The sequence below is a fragment of the Sphaeramia orbicularis genome, chromosome 2, assembly GCF_902148855.1.
Source record: "Sphaeramia orbicularis chromosome 2, fSphaOr1.1, whole genome shotgun sequence".
NCBI classification, from domain to species: Eukaryota; Metazoa; Chordata; class Actinopteri; order Kurtiformes; family Apogonidae; genus Sphaeramia; species Sphaeramia orbicularis.
Window position 1 is genome coordinate 7,165,272 of NC_043958.1, and position 21,081 is coordinate 7,186,352.

Below are 21,081 nucleotides of genomic sequence, written 5' to 3' on the forward strand. Positions count from 1 at the left end.
TGTATGAAACACTTTGTACATGAACCATAAAGACCAGTTATTTCTTGCTTTCTTACAATGCGTTTGTCTGCATCAGTGCATGACATCCCACTCGAAAACTTTGCATTTCCTCCGCCTTTTAATGTCTAAAGGGGGAGGTTGAACATATGTCGATGTTGCTAAGAGACTGTGTGTTGTTCCTGAGGCCCTCGACACTTCACTTTTTTACTTTATTCACCACTAATCTTTGCTTCTGTCCATCTGTCTGCCCTTGAATGCCTTTTCTGAATCTGCTTGTTTTCATATGATATTCTCTTTTTTTTTTTTTTTTTTTTTTTTTTTGCTTTTATCCAACTCACCTGGGATTTCTGTCCCCGGTGGAAGTGTGGAGAGTGACTGTCCCACAAAGTCCCATGTATTTCTCGCTGTACTTCCCTCTGTCCCATTTTGTTAAATAGCAATTAGCCTATTTGCAGCGCAGCTCTGAACGCAGGGGACGGTATCTGGCTCTATCGGTGGACTACTGTGGTCTAGTTAGAGGATGCACAGATGGGGATCTCAGAGGTCTAGTTTGGTTCAATTGTGCTCCATTTACTGCAGAGAAAAAATGTGTTTGTCTGATTTAAGTTTAATTTCAATTCATGGTCTTAAATGCAGTGGGCAGCCAATATGTTAATTTAACCAAATCAGAACTTCAGTGTTAAGTACAATGATTCTGCAGGTCAGTTCGCCATTGTGGTTGCACAAAATGGCACAACATTTGGCACAAACATTCTCTCAGATTCAAAGGTGAACTGAAACAGTTTTGGCGGCCAAAGGTGAAGGGTCAATATGGACAAAAAGGACAAAAAGAAAAAAAAAAAGAAATTAATAAAGAACTGAACAAATAGTGGAGAAATTAAACAAAACTGAAGAAAATAATCAAGAAAGTTAACAAATTGTCAACATAAAGGAAGAAAATAATAAAAGAAATTAACAAAAAATTTGAACAAATACTGGAGAAATTGAAGAAAACTGATGAAAATAATCAAGAAAGTTTCCAACATTTAAAGCTGAACAAGATTTCTTTGTCCTCTTGCATGTTGAGTGTTTAGTTAGAGTGAAAAAGTATTTTGCATATTTGTCACACTTAAATGTTTCAGATAATCTAATATTAGACACTGATGACCTGTGTGATTAAAAAATGCAGCTTTTAAATTATGATTTCATTTATTACAGGAGAAAAGATTCGTAAACCTACCTGGCCCTATGGGAAAAAGTACTGAAAAAAACTGCATTTAAAACCTGATTACTAGAGCACATATAGCTAAATCCAGGTGTCCGATCACTGTTTGTCAGACTTCCAGAGCAATGAAGTGGTGTTGTCTTTTGGCAGTTAAAGACTTAAATTTATTTGGCAATTTAGATATCCTAAAAGCAAACTTCTGTAACAGTATGCAGTGAACAGGCTACAGGACTCTGTTTCCCACTATGCATTGCAGGGCAATTCAAATAATGATGGAAAATAAAGTCAACTTATATTTGTTAATCAAAATACCACTTAAGGTCGACTCCACAATCAAAAGCTCACAGCAAAAATTATTAGACCATCAAAAGTCATCAAAAACAATGGTTATGCAATCCAATACTAACTCCTGTATCATGTGACTAAAACAGACAGAAAAGAAAACATGGAATGTATAAAAGCACTGTTTTTGTCAGTACAATGCCATAGATATTGATGTAAGAACTGAAGTGATTTTAGTTTTTATCAAGAAAACATGGAAAATGGATAGATATCAGCTCTGAAATTAAACTCTTATGAGCTATTTTTGTCGTTATTATATTTGTCCAAACAAATGTACCTTTAGTTGTACCAGGCATTAAAATGAACAAGAAATTGAAGAAAACACGTGTGGTCTAATAATTTTTTCCGCGGCTGTATGTTATTGTATGAAATAGCAATGCTTAGAGATGACATTGATAATAAACCAACAGTTAAAATTCACATATTAAGTAAATGTGCATTAATATGTGTTTTCATGTGCCAATTTTCCACAAATTCAGTTAAAATGTGCAGTACATTTGCATGGAAACCCACCTCCTATCAGTTTAATTTATGGTTACATTAACAATTACAATAAAGTCACATTAAATATCACAGTCACCAATGTACAGTAATTTCTCATGTGCACCAGGATGTCAGTAACCAGTTCCATGTTAACACTGCATCCCGAATATGAACAAAACCAGGATAAGCCTTGAAACAAACACTGGCGTAGATATAAACAGCTGAGCTCTGTGATGTACCTTTTACAAACAGTCTTCAGGAGTGATCTGATTTTCATTGCAGTTCTAGGTTAATAGTGGCTGGCCTACTTTCTTGATATGTGGTCCACCACAGATCTCCTGGCAGAGTCTGATCTGCTCCATTTTGGTCAGCTCAGATACAAATACAGATGCCCTACATCGGCCAATGCAAACATCTGGAGCTTTACCTGCAATTCTTTATGGATACAGGGCAATGGACCTGATGTACATGTGCAGTTAAGTTAGTTTGTACTTGCATTTTGCTGTGTACCGCATTGGTGCAACATTTTATTGGTTAGGGGGCAAAGTCTAGAAAGGTTTTTTACTTCCGTTCTGTGACCTCAGGCATTTGTTATTTCCTTAGAGCTCAGGTTAGGTGGTTAAAGTTTTCTCAGAAACAGAATGTGCAGGAATTAGTCTTTAAAACCAGAAAGCAGTATATGAAGTTGCCCCATACTCATGAAGTTAATGAGTGTTTCAGTTAAACATCTATCAAAAACTAAAGCATTTCTGATATTATTTTATCCTTGATAATAATAATAATAATAATAATAATAATAATAATAATAATAATAATAATAATAATAATAACAATAATATGCAAATAAATAGATTAGATTAGACTTTACTGACACAACAGAGAAATTCACTGGTCAAGGCAGCCCCAGAATAAAGTGCAATAAACAAAATACTCCACTTTTACGTTTTTAAATTTGTCATGCATGTTATTATCAATAACACCAGAAAATATATTTAACTTACAAAGTATTATCACCAATCGTGATATCAGAAAATGAGTAAACTGAGTGCAACAGATGGCAAAAGCAGATACACATAAACACTTTTTTTTTTTCGTAGTTTATACCCTATACATCCATCCTGATGCCACTCTGTCATCACCAATGAGAGGCTGTGGAACATCACTAAGGATTGTTGTCCACATCTGGACCACTATGGACTCTCAAAGATCCCCATTTTGTCACTGTTGATGGAATGTCTAAAAGCACTGTTTTTGGGAGTAGAATGCCAAAGCTTTTGATGTAAGAACTGAAGTGATTTTGGTTATTATCTACAAAACATGGAAAATGAATAGATATCAGCTCTGAAATTAAACTCTCATGAGCTATTTTTGTTATCATTATATTTGTCCAAACAAATGTACCTTTAGTTGCACCAGGCATTAAAATGAACAAGAAACTGAAGAAAACAAGGGTGATCTAATAATTTTTTCCGCGATTGTATATCGTCTTGGGATTGAATGGAAATCCTGTGCAGCCACTTAAATAATAGTGAGGACATGTTGGCAGCAGTCTGTTGTCATTCATTTAAAAACTGCTCTTCGAGGCTTTTTTCCTCTTCCCTTTATTGCCAATGAACAAGGAGACAGACCGAGTGGGTAGCATAAAACTAATTACCTGAGTGGAATAAGTGAAGTAAGGACGATGTGATTACATTTTAGCCTGATTTATAGTGGACACAAGGCCTTAACAGGCCTGATGCAGACATCTATGGCATAGGTTTGGATTTAATAGGACTGCAGGGTCACACAATATGATGACCATTACATTTGACCACCACCATGTACCCTCAGTACCACTACCAAACCTCCAGAAAATCCCCTAACGGTACCCAAAACTCACATTTGTAGTCACTGTCTTAAATTTGCAGCTGCAGGGAGCTCTGAACTATTTGTGCACTTATTGAACATTCATGAGGTAGTACTGCCGGGTTGAACACAGACATCTCACAAATGCTGTCACACCACTTTTCCTCACAAACAGTCACACTTTGGCATCAGCCTGTAGGGCACTGTAGCTGAAGGTTAGCCAGATAAAGTGTGTGAGCGTTGTGCTGATGAGCTGTGGTAAGTCAGTAGAAAAGAGCAGTGTGTGAAACAGCATCATGTTGGTATCCCTTGAATATATGAAGCAAGATGTTAGAAAAAGGAACATATATACATAAAAACGGGGAGTATGAGGCAAAATGGCTTTCTTTTATGTTTATAATTAGGCCAATACTGATATTTAAAGGGACATTTTGGGTGATAACTAATACTTCCTGTTTCTTCGTTTTACCCATATCCTCCTTAGACCCAGAAAAGCAAAAGTTTAGGCTTTTTTACATTAAATAACTGCCTTGATTGTAAAAAGCATGATGCAACAGTATTTTCCAATGCATTTTTGCAGTGGACACCTTTTTTTTTTCTTTTTTTTTTTTTTTTCTACAATAAAGCTGTGAAACTCTTGTCCCCTACAGAGGACATAAATGCCTTACTGGGCCTCAGGAGGATATATTTCAGTGTGTCCTGGTTTATAATATAAGCACTGTGTTTTTCCATGTGATACACTGACTTACATTTATTTACATTAAAAGAGTAGCCTCAGCTTTGGAACATCAGTCGGCAAAAATAACTGAAAAATACTGAATTTATAAGTAGAGCTGGGTAATATGACCAAAAATATTAGGATCAAAATTCTCAAATCATTTGATAAATCGATCAATAAAACTGCAAAAAATGAAAACCATGTAATACAGTGAAGTAAAAGAGTTGGAAACAATGGTGAGTAAATGTGTTTTAGCTGATGGTATGAACAAAATATACCCATCAGACAAAAAGAACATATACTGGAATAATCATAGCCACTGATTTTTGCAGAAAATCATCACAATATACTATTAACTTACACTACGATCATCATTACTGTCATTTCACTGCCCAGTCCTACCTTTGCATGAAAAAAATCACCTTTCTAGAATGCATACATGTACTTTATAGAAAACAGATTTCAAGTTTTATGCTGTTTTTTCGTCTTCACAGCAGCACAACACCTGACCTCAAACATACTGAAACATAATAGAACATAGCAGTCTGTTTTGATCTGATTATCCATGTCATGCTACTACTATACACAGAAAAAGTATCTGGTTTCTTTATTGTGCTATGTGAGAGGAGTTCTGCTAAAAATATCCTTTAGTCTAAACATGTAGTCGACAGGTGCTAGGACTGCCTTCTACCTGGTTCAGATGTCACAGTGGTACTATGACACTTCAAAAACTAGAGCTAATTAGCTTGAATATGCACAGAAAAATGACTCAATGCACCTCTGGTTTTGTTCCTGAACTATGGAAGAAATTTCCATTCTCTCAGCCAACCTAACTCACATTTTCCATTCTCAAAGCCAAAAAAACATGGTTTCAGGGTGTTCAACTCTTCCCACACTTACTCCTTATCTAAGATGGCTTTCAACACATCAGCCACTTTTCAATGACATTTACTTCCTGCCTTTGCTTCAGGTTGCAAAGTCTGAACAAATGTATATTTTCTACAAACATCCTTATCGTCAAGGCAGAGAGGGAACACCCTCATCAGTAATGGTGCTCTGACAAATTGGATTAAAAGAGTGGTTTGTAGTTCTTACAAATATAATCAAGTGAATCCCTTTGTGTAAAACCTGCAACAGACTGAGCAACGCACATCAATTAAAGTCATTTGGCAGGTGTGGGAATTTTACCTGCCAAAGCAACAAATACGAGTTTCAAACACTAGAGAGTCCAGTTCTGGTCCAGGTCTGCACTGAAACTACAGTGACTGGGGAAAATCTGCCATATAAGGCAGCTCCAAATTTAGCTCAAGAGTTTCAGTATGTGTGTAGATTTGTGAGTCACATGAACTTGGACACACACGGGGCTGTATAGGCCGCTGCAAATCTAGGCCGGGGCTCCTGACACCAAATCCAGGATTTAGTGTAGAAAGTGGAATTTGGTTTATTAAGGGTGTAAACAGACCTTACAGCTGCATTAACAATGGAAATTATTACAAGCTTTGACGTTAACTTGACGAATTTTCACCTATGACAACACATTACTGCATTAGTCTGTCTTGTAATAAGCTGAGAGTGTAAAAGGGTAAATCGAATTATGTTTTGGACAAATGACCTAAATGACATAGCCATTTGGGACAGATGAACCCACCAAGAGAAGGAGGCACTTTTTGCTCTTTTTGTCTTTTAACAAATCCAATTCAATTCATTTTCAAGCACCAGTGTGCACAGACAACTTTGAAGCAGATGTGTATATAAGTGGTTGGTGTCAAACTCCGGAATTCTTTTTATAATGAGCTGAAGGACTGAAAAAAACATATTCCAACTGAAAAAAGTGTACAAAGATAGAACAATGAGATGATATGAACAGTTATACTTTTCTACATTTTGCTTCGTATTTGTTTTGCATCTTGTGACATTTATTTACTTATTTTGGTCTGGTATCGCAATTGTTTTGCATCATTTCGTCAGGTATATATTTACCTACGTTTTGTTTGTTTTGTACTTCCTAGATATGTAGTTCTGCACTTGGTTTTGTATTCATTTTGTATTATTTTTGGATGTATGTTGTTTGGTTTGTCTGACTTTACACAGTATGATTTTATAGCTAGTTGTGTAGAGCTAACCATTAGGGCTATTATTATTTAGAAGGGGGCAGGAAATATAAGATTTTCTTCATCCTGCTCCTTTTCGAGCATGGGTGTGTATATGTTTGTTCACCTGATGATTACTGAATGTCTGCTGATGAAATGCACAACCATGAATGAAATAAATGAAATGAAATGAAATTCAGATGAGAAATTAACAAGAAGAAACTTTCTTAAAAGAGTACAAGGCAAAGTGAACCGGCCCATCTCAGGTCAGCTGTGTTTTGGGTAGAATCTGCATATATGATGTGTTTAACATAAGCTCAAATCAGAAGTAGCATGATGGCACATTGCTAGCATTAGCAAAATAAAAACAGAAAACCTCTTTGACTAGTTAGTTATTAAGTACCAATGACTGAATCTGTTAGAGTTTACTAGAAGCAATTTCATTCTCTTTCCTGAACCATGGATCACAACATGTATGAAAAAGCATGATGCGCTTGTATAATATTAATATAATAATGAATATATGAATAAATAACACATGCCATTACATTATCTGAAGCTAACGCACAGCATGTCAGCAGTGTCTAGGTAACTGCTCTTCCAATCACAGTGTTCCATAAAACATTTACTTTCTTCTGACATGGCTTCATAATGTATATTTATGGTGTATTATCATAGCTGGCTGAGACCCCAAACATGCTTCACACAAGTATGCTAACATACAAGCCTGTAGCCGAAGCTGTGCCCTCTTGTTTGGGTTGACTTCTGCTAAAAAGAAACACAGCTGACGGACTTGACCAAGAAATTCCTTATTCTGACAGGAAAGCAAACGAAAATGCACAAAGCAAATGTATAAATGTTTCCAAATCAGACAAAAAGGATTGAAAATGTTAGCTTATTTCCTCAAATGTGAATTGAGGTGTATTGTTATTTTATTGCCTGAACAGTGTTAATTTTCACATGATGTACGTTTTGTTGGCATAAAGGCCTCTACGCACTGGACGCATTTGTTTTCGTAATTCATGGGTTAGTATTTTTTAAGCCGTTTATATGATGAGTGCTTTCACCCAGATTACAAATATTTGCTTTATATTTTCTAAATGTCGATTTTTCCGAGTTTTCGCAGCACAAATGACGGCATCAACCAATCAATTTTTATGAACTGGATGTCATGTGACAACATTGATGGAAGTAAACCTGTTAATTTTAAAAGACAAAAATGATAAAGATAATCAAGTGAAAGACAAAATGTGGGGCATCGACAAAAAACTAGACTGTCAGGATAATGAGGAGTTTGTGTAATATGAACATCATATGAAATAAAGACTGAAGACTGAAGACACAAGCTGCAGATGAGCCTTAAGCTGATGTTGAATCCATTACTATTTCTGTCCAATAGCCCGATGCAAATACATCAAATCTTTTATAGAACAAGTGTCGCAAACTGACATCGCCACTGGTGTGAATAGTTAGAATGCAAAATATTCGCCCACAAACATTTCATATTTTCATGTTTTCTTCATCATGCCCTCAATTTGTAAAGGCCTTTAGATGGACCAACCATTCTGCTAATGAAGAATCACAAAAAATATAACTTTTCTTAACAATAGATGTTCATAAGTTCACAGGGACACTGATCTTTTAAGTTTATCCTTGAGTCCAAGTGAACCTTTACGTCTAAATCTAAGAAAATCAGACAAGGTGTTGACAGGACTGACTGACCAATCAACCAACCATCCATTGGACAAACGTTCTAATATGAAGGTCTGATGAGATGAATGGACAAATGCATCACTGTTAGGTAATGACTGGGGAAAGATAATTCCAATTAATGTAGACAAACGAATAGCTAAAGGAGTATTTGTTCAGAAAGAAATATCTCTAATCTTGACTTGGCCAATTCCCTCCAATATTATAACACAAAGTAATTTAAATGAACTAATTCCATACATTTCCAATCCTGGGGTCCTTACAGAAGTCTGTGCTGTTCTTGCCATAGTGCATGTTGAATATATAGTTTCACTCTTGAGCAGAATGACAGACTGGAAAGAGAAAGAGGCACAGAGTGCAGGACCGTGAATCCAGCTGACCATACATGGTCAAACCCAATTTTATCCCAACCACTTTGCCAAGAGGCCTTTCACACACTGACGACAAGCATCACACCACACGTTTTTTGTGTGAGAGTGTGTTTATCAGGTCACATTCTCTCTAACACGGTATGACATGTTTTTCTAAAGTGGGTTCTTTCATTGACGCATTTTACGCATTCTTGATTGGTTTCTCTACCACATGTCTGTCAGGTTCTCAGGATAAACAAATATGCATTCTTAATGTCAAATGCCTCTGCAAACTTAAGGCTCAGCTCCATTTGAGTGGATTTATTACCTGCAGGTAGACGCCTCCAGGTCTGGCCTCCTTTGTGAGGCTGTACAAAGGACTTAAATATTACTTCCTATATCAACAATCTTGTTCTGTTGGGTCAGAGGAGTTGTCTTGTTCATCAGTACCTTTGTTGTTTTAAATTTTTGGCTTAGATTTGAAATTCTGTGGTGCAGCACTAAGCACTTCTGATGAAACATTAAAAACCTGTTGCGTCACTATGTCAACACCATTCAATGATACAATCACCACTTTGATAACTTCCAATAACTCAGACCAAATTTGGAGTCACTTGAGTCTTTAGGAAGAGTTCTTCACTACTCTCTGGACAAATCAGCAGAACATGGAAAAAAGTGGAAAACACTGCATATAAACCAAACTGGCAGAGTTTGTATTGGGCTCAAGACAGGGTGCTGACTCATCATCCAAATAAAAATTCCAGACCTTTTCAAACTGCTATTTTTCCCCCCCCAGACCTTGACTTTATGTACTTTTATACTTGCGTGCCTACTTTTTGAGACTGTACCTGTTGTCTATAGTAGCAAAGTTAATTTTAATAAATGTATGAATGAATGAATGCCTAATTCACAGTAAATTATGTTTAACTGACAGAAATGTTTTCAAAACATGAAAATCACAAAACTGCATGGATATCACACAAACAAGTTTCACTACAATCATAGCAGCACTGACTGGTTAGTGAAATCATATCAAGTTTTTTAGATGCTTTCCTCATGTATTTATCTTACAAACATACTCTAAAATTTGACGATGATAGAAACTTTTTTTCAGACTTTATTAACACTTTCACACAAAATTGCAGAATTTTCAAGGTCTGGAAAATAGCGTTTCAAAATTCCACACTTTTTAAGACTTTCAAGATCTGTTCAAGCACCCTGTCAAGAGGAGTTTTTGTATTTTAATGGACCTGATACTTGTGCCTATTAGGTACCTCTGGGTTCAACCTCAGTCAGGGGCTTAATTGGGACTATTAGCCCCTTTCACACTGTAAGGACTTTTTGCAGTTCCTGTAACCTTTTCAGGAACTAGGCCGTTTTTTTTATGTACATGGGATATTATAAATATGGGATTCATTTGGAAGAAGAACTAGTGTAGATACAACAGAACCACCTCAGGCACTAAAGAAAACAAGTTTCTACAGGGTTTGTGTGTGATTAAACACAAGACCTAAATAAAAAGAAAGGCTAATTCTCCTAGGGTTGATCGAACTTGTTGAAAGTCAGGTTGGCATTTCATAAACATCTTCTTTTAAACAAACTTGCTTCTGTTCAAACGGAGGCTTTCATTGGCTATAAGTAGTCTGGTAGTAATCAGATAAGAGCTCAAACACAAACCATATGCCGGTGAAGAGGCAAGTTTCCATTACACTGCCTCGTCATAATAAATCTACGCTGAATTACACACAAAGAGTAGTAGCTTAAAGGGATTAGGGCTGAAATCCAGTAACCTTAATGCCTCTGGATAGTTCAGCCACAGGCCTCTAAACTGAATTTGACGAGGCCAAACCCTGTAGGAATACTACGAGAGTGTGTTCATTTCAGCAAATCACTAGAAGTGCTGGGGTCAGTATGATATGTGATGAGACCGTACACCATCTGTCGGCCTCCTCTGTCCTGTCTACCGGTCAGGTTTACAGATCACTTCAGAGCAACCTTCAGTGACATAAGATTTTACTGTTCTTGCCTAAGTTTGTTGCATCATAAAGTTATAACTCATTTTTACACTTAAGATGTAATTTTTAGAACTGAGAAGTTATCAGAGGTCTTGCAAAGTTCAGATAAACTGTACACGGTTGGAATTAAAATCAGCTTTCTTGGTTTTCTACATGATGAATTTTAACCCTATGAAGACTATTTTCAAAGATTTCACTACCTTTACTGTTAAGCTCATACCCTTCATTATAAATGCTATCTTCCTCTTACATCTTATGTGGACTTAATGTGTTTGTATCTAACTATAAAATGCTAAACAGCTATTTTTTACATAATTACATAGGGGAGATGTCTGAATGTGTCAACATCAGATCCAAGGTGAGATACTTGAAGAAGGTACTCAGTGCTTAATAAACATCATTTTCACTGCTTTATTCACTTCAATCTTGTGCTTTACTTGAAACTGAAAAAAGCACAATATTTACATACATCTGGCAAAACTGAAAATATGGTTTAGGTGCAGCACACAAGCTATTTTAGAGTTCCACTTTTCATGTAAAATCGATGAGACAAGCTTCAAAACTAAGCAAAATGACTATTCCCAGTAGACCTGTGGACCAAAATGAAGCTTAATTACATACTTTTTAATTAAAAAACATAAATTGAGTCCACAACCATGTAGCTTCCATAAATTTACGAGAAGCCACACTGCACCTGAGCCATCTGAAAATCCAGAAAAGCCTCTGGGAATTAGCAAAACAAGTAGTAATACTGTAGCTGTAGGAGTGTGGGAAAAAAATCTGATGAGGGTAGGTCTATGGGAACAGACCCTGGAAGTCAAAATGATGAGAAACTGATGACAATATAATGACACAGCATCTCACAATTTTAACTTAGTGTTTCAAAATAATAAGAATTGTGCTCAAGTAATGAGAGATTTACTCAAAACAATGACAGACTTTCTCAAAATAAAGAAATACCATGCCAAAAGATTGACTTAGTGTCTAAAAATAATTAGACACTTACTTTACAGGATGTTCTTTTTGCAATCACAGTGTCAGAAACGGGCTTCCGTACAATTCTACTCTCTATTTTGTTGCATAATGGACAGAAACTGACAGAAGAAACTTGATGAATGTAGAGTTGTTACTTTTACAGACGAAGGAAGTCAATTTGTAATATGAGGTGTGTCTATCAGGTTGTGTGGGTTACATGGAATGCAAAGCGTCTTCAGCTCTTGGATTGTGACATGATGGGGATTGTGAGGTGTTGTTGCTGAATAACTACTCACTGTCTTTTACTGGGATGAAGGTGAAATAAGGCTGACCCTGGAACAGTTACCAAGACCTCCGATGTCCGGGGCAGCAGGAGTTCACAACCTAAAAAGACGTGACAAAGGACTATAAATTAGTCAGAATGTTTATGTACAGTATGTATGAATTCAGTGTGTTGCAATATGTCACAAGACAACAGTGTTTGACTCATTACACGTGGAAAAATAAAAATAAAAAAAATGTCCGAGCTGTTCTGTCACTAACAGATTTGCGCCCATGTCGTCAGACTGGAACAATAATAAAGACAGTGTGTGTGTGTGTGTGTGTGTTTGAGTGTACCCTCTGGGATCACATTAGAATAAAGCATGAATAATTTCTTTAGAGGGACGGAGCAGCTGTAGCCCTTTCACATGAAAATGAGCAGCGCCCACAACCTTACACCACACACACGGACACACACACACACACACACACACACACACACACAGAGCTATACTGAGCATCTACTCCCACTTTCAGCGGTGTCTTTTCCAAACGCCAACATTTTTATTTAATTATCAGAGGTATAGTCCCATGTTTAAATCGAACATCTGAAAACAATGACTCATGATAAAATGTATAGTTTCTACTTGATATAACCTTTTGCATGTTATTATATTAGAAGTTATTGTAATTGTCTGCTTGGATGTTTTTGCCACTACTTCTTCTGCACAAATTATTGTATGAAACCATGTTAAACTGTGTGCAAAATTGTTATGTAATACCAACATAGCAAAATAATTTTTCAACACATTTCCAAATGATCAAACCTAAACACTAATATGAGCCATTACTTGGTTATGCTTTAATATCAAAACATGGTTGGAACTTTAAAGAGGTTACAATGCTTCCGGTTGACATTGTATCTAAGTTTCTAGTTTGGTATTTATGAAATAAATAACCTCTAATTTAGCCTGATTTGTCCTCCTGACAACTGATGAGGTGCTGATTCTAATGTCAAATACCTATTGTGTTGAGTTTTCAGATCCAATATTGATTCTCTGTGGCTCATGTTTGACAATTTTAAGTGAAAATCAATTATATTTAGTGACAAACACAACAACCTTTAAGAGAGGTGGTGCCAGTGTTACCAAGCAACAGTGAATAATGTCACCCTTCAAGCTAATGAAGCTAACGTTAGCTACCATATTACTCTACACAGATATTAACCCATAAATATCCAAACAGCCACTGTCGGCCAAAACAATCCACTGATCTAAAATATTTAATACCTGTTGATCCACTAATCCTATCAATACATGTAAATAATTAGAGTAAAATGCAGTTCGTCATCTTTTCATGGTCATCAGATATGACCCATTTGAACATTCAGAGGCTCTGTAGTTACCATGGAAACATGATCATCTTCTACAACAGTGATTCACCAGTAAAACCCATGGAGTTGGATCAATGACAGTGGATGGAGACACTTGGTTTACATTCACTTAATTGATATCTTCGCTGATTGATGTAATTACTCTCAACTATAACTTGAGCTTTTATGAACATGTACATGATCAGTGAATTAAATACAGGAAAATATCTGATTTTCACTGGGAAAAAAAGGCTAAATACAGACAATAATATCATAATAAATGGTGATATATCACTTAAGAAAGGTTAAAGTAAGAGAAAAAAAGTATTTGCACACTACCACAAAAGTAGCACTGGGTCTCTATGGGTTAAATCAGGTAAACATCTCACTTTCAGTTCTGGCAAGAACGTCTCCTCGATTATTTCCTCATTTATACTTTGCTGCAGCAAATTTTTGTTTTTATCTCCATGAGGTTATTTGAGGTGGTACCTGCTCCATCAGCTGCAGGAACCTGAATAATGCACCGTGTATGTTTGAGACTGGAGAGAAGATTTTATGTGAAGGTTCTCCTGAGGTGTATGGTGCAAGCTAATTCCAAAATACACTGTGAACCACTCTTAAGCCAAATTTCACTGTCATTCACTGTTTTGTTGAAAAGTTTATAAATCCTTTATTGAGCAAGTAACTATTTTTGGTCATTTCCACATGCATTACAAAACAGTGACGGCAACATTTAGCCTACAGTGAGGACAGTGAGTCAACAATCTCAGGTCCAATGTGGTCTACAGGGTCTGTAAGGTCCACCTCTGCATGAACAGTGAGTGTACCGGCTTTGTTAGGTACCATGAAGTAATGGTACTAATGTAAGGAATGATGTTCAAAGGGATAATGTGGATGTTGACAGGTGCCTGGATCAGCCCTTATGTTGATATGATGTTCTAAAATGCATGTTCCTTTCACCTCACATGTGTTTTTCTTGTATTTTTTATACAGAATTCTTCTATTTTTTTTTTTGCCACTTACAGGTAAGGAATAAAATATGGTAACTTCATTAACCTTGATTTAGTCTTGTTATGTCCTCTAATAACATGCTAAGGTTGAAATTTTGAATTTCAGAGTATTTCTATGAGTGGCCTATAAATGGTTAAAGTAGATAAAACTATGAATCTCTGTGGTATAGGATCAAATCTGTCGAAAGTAGCAGGTATATTCACTTTTATTCAGTTCACTTTAGATGGAATTGTTATGAAGTTCTAAAATGATCTGCTTTTAATAAGTGTTTGAATTCTATGCAATAAACATGTTTCCTTAAACACATATGAATTATTGCATTTTTACATATTTCAATAACAAATGTAAACTTTCGACAGTGACATGTATATTTTAGTATCCCACATAAAATTGCAGACAGTGTACAGCCGAGGTTGTGACATTTATTTGGCAAGATGTAATTAGTTGCACAAGAACTGACTTTTCGTCAGTGGACTCCAAGCCTTGTTTGTTGCGTGTGGATGTGACCTGCTTCTTGTTCAACTTAACGACACTTCCTTCTGTTGTTTCAGGAAGTTCTTAAAAGACTCTGTCTGATGTGTCCAATATGTGTGAGTCAGTCAACACAGCCAACCAAGAACTCTGGAAACCAAAATAAACAATAGCCTTTTAACAATGGTAGCCAGGGTAGAGACGCAGCAGCCATTTTGGCCAATTAATTGGCACTGACAGGACATTCACTCACTCATCAGTAATGGCAAACTTGGCTCCGATAGAGGCTGAGCGGTACTATTAGACTTCATTATCCTTGTCATTGACGGGGAAAAGCTAAATACAAATTAAACTGGACTCAGAATTGCCTTGATTTTTTTTTTTTTTTATCAGTGGTTTGATTCCGTTTTACATTTGTTGAGTTTTATGTTCAGATGTTGAGCAAGATTTATTCATTAATGCATTTCGGTATTTACACAAACTTCTGTAAATACTGATTTAACTAGTGGTGCCAGGCACAACAAACCCCACCCCTCACACGTATTGTAGCTTATTTTGACATCGATCCAGTTGATGTCATCGTGTCTATAATGACATCATAGACATGTGCTGACATCAGCATAGAAATAAACAGCATAGACAAATTTGGATGGAAAAAAAAATATAAGGGAAAAAAAGATTTTAAAAATTCATAACAAATTTGAACTTTGATCTACTTTTCTAAAAATGCAATGACATCTATTCTGGGTCACTGGCAACTATAAACCCAATTTGGTACGAATTCAACCAATAGTTTTGCAAACAAAGGAACAAACAAGGAAACACACCAAACCAAAAATAATACCCCTTGCTGTGGGGTGATAAGTCAAAGACTGTGCATTCCACTAATGACAATTTCTTTTTCATGAGTTTATGTAGCAGTCCTCAGGCCACTGAAATAAACACCATCCAGATCCACATCCAGATAAACAGCAGAACATAAACTGATGGATGGATGATATTGTCTTTTTCCTGTTTCATACTGCGTTTTCATACTGGTCATCTAAAAGTGACTGCTCTGAACTTCTAATTTAGAGTCTATGTATATAATAGTAAATGTCAAAAAGACAAATTAAAAAAAAAAGTCCATGGAAATTTTGAATATTGCCACTGTCGGGCGAAAACCTCTTAAGTCTAAAACGGTTATTTTTCAGGAAATTGGCAGAACGATTTATATTCTAAATAAATGAAAGGAGTTAAGAGATGTAGTCGCAAGCCTTTTTCAATACTTTGATTTGTTAAATCTTTCTAAAATCATCAGACTACATGAAGACTAATACAATCATTTTATGACAAAAAAAAAAGACCAAAAATGGACTTAAAATTTTCCACCCAACAGGGACGATAATGAAGTTTTTGATGCGACTGACTTGGGTATAACTATAATGGAGATTTCTTCACATTTTAACTGGTCAAACTAACAAACATGAGCCTGTAGTTAACCATCGATCTGCTTTGTGACCCATCCTGCCATGATTTAGAACAAAACCAATGTGGAAAAAAAATCAAGGTATAATGTTTTATGTATCAAGTTTCATGGTTTTGTTCTTGCTAACACTTTTTTTTTTTTTTACATTTTTAAACCCCTGCTGCTGTTAAACCACAACCCGAAGCCAAAGTCACATGTACATTTGTTTCAGTTTCTGCACCATAAAAAAGTAGACGTCAAAAGTTACTATCAAAAGCACTCAAGTAATCATCACTTCCCGTCACTGGCTTTACACTAAATATTCAGTAAAAGCGAATGCCTGAATGAATGTGCAGTATTTTGGGGCACGGATAACAGATTGTCCAATGACTTCCATCATAGTGGATCACACAAAAAGCATCTGAAGTGTTTTAGGAGTGGAGTTAAAAGCAGGAATAGGCAGACGGTGCAGTTTCTCGACTGCTCTGAGACTTGACATGAAGGAAGTCATCAGTGACAACATGTAAAGAGACAAGAGTTCATAGCTACACAGAATGTAAATTATTGTTTGTTAAAGTGCACCAAAAAACAACACGTGGGCAGAGCTGTGTAACCTTATCAGATCTGAGGAGATGTCGGCCAGTGAATCATCACAATCAGGAACCAAAAAATAAAAAAATAAAGAAGTATGAATGCACCAGTGAGTCACCTCAGTGAAGTCACAGTCTGGTCTGAAGGACAGTAAGAACAGGACAGAAAGGCAGGCCTCTGAGCGGAATATTAACACTGGGACACCAAAAAACAATTCCTCATAATGAACAAAGGGGTTGAAGGAACATTTTACTCTAGAAGGGCTTCATTTCTAATTCATAGACGAACTGCGTTGAACAAACACGGCTGCAGCTGACCATTATCTTTTTCCATTTATAAATTAATTCGCTTAATTTGGAAATATTAGGAGTGGAACAAATCATCAATATGTGGACTCTGTCATATTGTACTGTATAATGCGGAATCATCTTGTCATGTTTTATTATTCATTGTATTATTATCAATAGGTTGGATATATTAAGCTGCAAGAGAACATTTAGTCCTTTAAGCTGATTTGTTGGAAGCAGCAAAATGAGGAACATAAAGAACGGAATGACATTGACAGGAGCCAAATTGTCATGGTGATGACCGGGTCAGAGCGTCTCCACGAATGCACGATTTGTTGGATGTTCATTTGTAACAATGAAAAGCGGACTAATAAAGGACAGCGGGATCTCAGTCCAACAAAGAAATCTCCTATAGCTTAATTAAAGGCTAAATTTTAAGTTTATTTTCCCTGTAGGGAAATTCAGTCTCTGCATTTTACCCATAATGCACACAGAGCACCTAGCATTAACATTAGCGAACATTAGAAGTAGTGAGCTGCCTCTGACCAAATCCAGATCTACATCAGCCGCATGTTGATTGATTGATTCTTTTCTTGTTTTCTTGTAGGTTTGTCTATTATTTAGAGTATTATAAATGTAAAAAAATTGAGCCGATCATTGTTTCCCAAAGTCCAGCTTCCTGAAATGTCGCATTTGGTCACTCATATCACAAAATATTCATATTAAAGAAGGTGGAATCAGGGAATATTGACTTAAAAAATAGCAAAATAGCTTGTGATTGAAACAGTTGTATTATCAGCTTCAGATGTTATTGTATTAAAGTCACTCATGATTCCCATTAATAATTTACACATAGGCCTATTATTCACATCCTCTATAAATTACTAACAAATAGCAAAAATGTGTGTATTCCAAGGACTTGTATTCAAATATTTCTTCCTAATAAACCATTTTTTCTCTTTATATTTTTATGCTCTTCTTTTCCTACATGCTATTTTTAAATGCCACTTTTGGTTTAGTAACTTGCGAGTTAAATTATTCTATTCTAATTTGTTTTATAATTATCTTAAACTCTTGTAGCATTCAGTGTGGACGGCAAAGTAAGATTTTCATTGTACAGGGAAACCTGTTTCTTTACTGTACACATGACAATAAACGCTTTGAATCTTGAATCTTAAAAGCAGAAATAACAAAGAAATCAAACTAATAATCATAATAAAGAAGCTGTGATCAGAGAAAAATGGGACGACTACTCATAAAATTTTTTTTTTTTTTTAAATTGCGAATGTCTTTCTCTGCTGGTCTAACTCCTAAATTAAATATTCTAAGTATGTGCCAGTCTCATGTATCCAGTGTGAGCAGTTCTGTTCCTGCTTTGACAGTCTGTGCAGCCATCTGTGGCAAAAAGCCTCCGTTTGCCAGGACACACATTTGTCTGCCTCATTTGTCAGCATCATGTTAAACATCAGAAGGCTGCAGGGCCCTTCTCACTACACAGATTTGTGAAAAAACAAGATTTCTCAGCAGTGCACACGTGTCCCTGTGTAAACAAACACATGTGCGTTATGATCAAATTTACTGGACAAATGACTGCACGTGATCTTGTCATTCCTATTGTAACACACATGTCAACAATGAAACTGGAGCATCAGCAGCACAGCCGGCAGCAGTATGGAGGAAACAATCTGCTTCTAAAACTAAAATGAGCTGTCTGAGAAGTCCATGTATAACCAAGGTAACCAGGCAAAAGGCTAAAGACAGGCAATTACAACAAAATTAAGGTTTTGTTTTTTTTTTTCTTACTTTGTATGGCTGCTACCTTGGCCAGGTCTCCCTTGCAAAAGAGATTTGTAATCTCAGTGGGACTTCATGGTTAAATAAAGGTAAACAATAATAAATAAATAAAGGTTTAGGCTGTGAGTGATAGCTATTTTGTGTCATTTTGGACTGAAATATTACAATATTTCAAAAATATCTAGGTGAAGTAAACAAACCCATTAAGATTTTTGTATGCAGGCATTCACAGGACTTCTACAATAAATTAGTACCATCTTCACACTATTTCAACAGTTTTGTTGTGAACCAAACTCTGTAAGTCAAACTTCAGAAAATGGAAGTGGCAAAACATCATATTACACCAACTCATCAACATAAACTAAACCCCAATACTACTTACAGCAAAACATATACCACAATTACACAAACAGGCCACTTAAAATTAACGTTGCCTGAAAAGGAATCTTCTGACAGCACTATTATTTATTATTTTTACTCACACCACCTGTATATTCCCTCTGAAAAGTAACTCTTCTTCTCTTGTTGTAACGTCCATCCACATCCATTTTTTTGTTCACGTGACACAAGGTCTTTCCATTGCAGTTTTGCAAGATATACCAATTTCACTACGCCCGAAAAACCACCTCTTGCAAGCACAAAAACTTTTCATCGAAAAACAAGAGTTTTTGGCGAAAGTGTTGTTTTTCCATTAGGCAAATTTTTATGCGCAATTTGAGGGTCAATGGAAAAGCGCCCAGAGAAACCCATCTACTTTTTCTGTATCCATCCATGTCTATACATACATTTCAAAACTGAAAAAAGTTCACACTGCAACTAATGGATTGTGACTAAGCATATTGTGACACAACTTATGTCCAAAAAAAGCTCCGTACACATTTATCTGCCTGTCTGAACAAACTGAGCAGTCAGTGTGACAGGTTTTTGTGCTTTTGCTGACAAGCTAAACATAAAGTCCTCACTCTGTAAACGTTTCTAATCCTCAGTGTTGCAGTGAAAGAACACCAAGCATTGTTCACCTCTGCAATTAAAACATGAAGGTTAAGGGTGAGGGGTAGGGATGGAAATGGAGAACCAGCCCCAAACTAACCAGACCATCAGAACTATTGGTATTTTCTGATCAGACCTGGACACAAATTGCATAAGGGCCCTTCACGCTACAAAAACAGAAGAAAAACAACGTGAGCGAGAACTGTGAGAACTGCAATCAGTTAAAGTTGTGTTGTCTCCTCTCCAACTTTGATGCCAGTAAATGTGAAGTGATGAGCTGTATCTCTTTGTGTCTGAGACTTGATTGCGTGATTGCTCGAGGGCTGTGTTTTCTGGGACTTCATGTCTGACAAAGGGAATGAGAAACAACTGTTTATGTTTGATGAAAAACAACAGGCAATATGCAGCACAAATGTGTTGAACTACAACCCACTCAGAGCTAATCACACAGCTGTACAGGTATTATTTAACAGTTTTAAATGAGTGATATTTTGCTTTTTTAAATGGAATTATGCATTTTAAAACATTTCCCTGTGGTCTACATAAATTGTAAATGCTATACTTGGGTCTGAATTCTTCATTAATTCAACTCCACAGGTCCATCTTCAACCCTATTTCTGAGTAATGACACCAGAAAGGTGTGGCCCTTTAAATGCAAATGAGCCACTTCATGCTCCAACCCCTCCAGGCTGCTGACCGTGCCTTCTGTCCCGTTCAGCCACTTCTGTTCGTTAATACAACCAACAACTGAACATTTTAGGTAATCGGCCCGAAGCTTGGACATATTTTCAGTTTTTACTACAACCGTTGCTGCTGATAAACAATTATGTCGTACTCTGAGAAATGTTTGTCGGAAGTCTTGACCTTATATGTGCAAATGTTGTGACGTAACAAATTAAGCAGGAATTGAAACGAACTGCAGAAATCCACTCGATTTTTGCCACAATGAATATAAAGATAGCTTTGCAGCACCTGGAGGGTTCAAATTCAAACTTTATGAACTATTAGGGTCCAAATACACAAATAAATGAACCAAAGACTAGCTAATCAAAGTGAGTTTAGCAAAATATGACCCCTTTAAACCATGTACCATATCACAATTAGTTGACCTAAACACAACTTATT

At 36.3% G+C, this 21,081-nt stretch overlaps 1 protein-coding gene across 13 annotated transcripts in view; it reads right to left on the reverse strand.

Moving 5' to 3' along the window:
- LOC115430752 (type I inositol 3,4-bisphosphate 4-phosphatase-like) overlaps positions 1-21,081 on the reverse strand; it is a 79,099-nt gene that overhangs the window by 46,631 nt on the left and 11,387 nt on the right. For all 13 annotated transcript variants that reach the window (XM_030151038.1, XM_030151043.1, XM_030151031.1 and 10 more), the window contains exon 2: positions 12,029-12,116. The gene's annotated coding sequence lies outside the window, so the exon portion shown is untranslated. The remainder of the gene's footprint in view (positions 1-12,028; positions 12,117-21,081) is intronic.